Source organism: Suricata suricatta, chromosome 8 (assembly GCF_006229205.1).
Source record: "Suricata suricatta isolate VVHF042 chromosome 8, meerkat_22Aug2017_6uvM2_HiC, whole genome shotgun sequence".
Lineage (NCBI taxonomy): Eukaryota > Metazoa > Chordata > Mammalia > Carnivora > Herpestidae > Suricata > Suricata suricatta.
Genome location: NC_043707.1, coordinates 122,134,414 through 122,136,077, shown reverse-complemented (window position 1 = coordinate 122,136,077; position 1,664 = coordinate 122,134,414).

Here is a 1,664-nt window from a genome sequence, read left to right as displayed (position 1 = left end):
CTGGTGAGCCCTAGTGGACCACTCTTCTCTCTGTGCCCCTTCTGAGGTGCCTCTCAGGAGCAGAGCTTTCCCACCCACCCCATCACTCAGGGGCACATGAAACACTTAGAGAACATGGTGGGGCAGACCCTCCATCATCCTCTTCTTCAACATCAAGTGAGTGTACCTCCCCCATCAGCCTCCTCTTCAGGCTGGAGCAGTAGTCACACTGGCTACATCTTTTTGGCAAGTCCTCTTGAGACTGCCGTTTGCTGGGATTCTCTGTCTCAGAACTGGTTTTTGCCCCCCAGCCCTTGCCCCCACCCATCACTAAGATCTCCCATCTCTCATGGGAACTTTAAGTGGATGGAAACTGGGGCATGGCCTAGGTGTCTGGGCAAGTGTTTGGAGGCGGTAGGGCAGGGTCACTTCTAGCTCAAGGAAAATGGGCAGGGCTCAGTCCTGTCATATGGCCACCCTGAGGAAAGTCCCATTTAAGGAGGGTCCTTCAATGATAGGAGGCCCAGGTATCTGAGCTCTGAGAGGGCATAATTGGTCAAGCTGGTCCCATTCAGTGGTCCAGATTCAGCCACTGACCTGCAATGGGACTTTGAGCAAGGCACCACTGCACCTTCTGAGTCTGTTTCCCCTCTCTGTTTCTAGATATGGGGATACCTACCTACTGGGAGGAGCAAACAGGAGCAAGGGCACAGAAAGAAATTTAAACACCGTCTGGTCAGGACTCTGCGAAAGCCGTGCAACGCTCAGCGGCTGCACTGCGGTTTGTTTTGCAAGCGAAGAGCTTCCTTGGTGGGGGACCAACCCGGCCAGATCTTCCAGATCTCCCCCGGGTCGCCAGTCACGCCTCTGCATTAACCTCTCTACCGACCCAGGGAGATTGGAGAAGGGGTCCCGGCGAGACTTGTGGCCCAGACTAGGCAGAACCAATTCGGTCAAGGGGCGCACGGCCAACCGAAGTACAGGCAGGAGCACTGAGCAAGAAGCCAAGTCTCATGAGTTCTAGTCCAGACTCCCACTGGCACATAGTGTGGCCTCAGGCATTCCCTCCACCACCACGCGCGGGGGACTGGAGTTCATGATTTCTAAGCACCAACTATCAGAGTTTATGACTCAGGGACCAGACCAGAGAAGATGAAGTCCTCGTTCCACCCCAAATTTGGGACCGGACACCCCAGCAAGGCAGAACCCGACGGACGACGGAGGGGTTTGGGCAAAGTCCTCCAGCAGGCGGAGCCGGGGAGGCGGGTTCAGGCATGCCAGTTTCCGATTGGCTGTGCTGTCCATCGCTCCGCCCCGTGTGCTATAAGATGCACCGGCGCCTGGCGTGGGAGCTGCCGCGGCGTCTCTCTCGCGTGCGCCGAGTCCGCCCTCCCCCTCACGGGGGCAGCTGGCCAGACCCGCGGACCTACGACTGCAGGCCGCCGGGGGGCGGGGGATGCCGGGCTGCCGCATCAGCGCCTGCGGCCCGGGGGCCCAGGAAGGGACCGCGGAACCGGGGTCCCCGCCGCCGCCGCCCCGGGAGCTCCTGTCGTCCCCCCAGCCCCCGCCCCCAACTCCGACCTTGACTCCGACCCCGGCTCAGGTCTCTTCACCGCCCGAAGCGGCCCGGGCGTGGGCGGGCTCGGCGGAGGGGCAGGAGCTGCAGCGCTGGCGCCAGGGCGCTA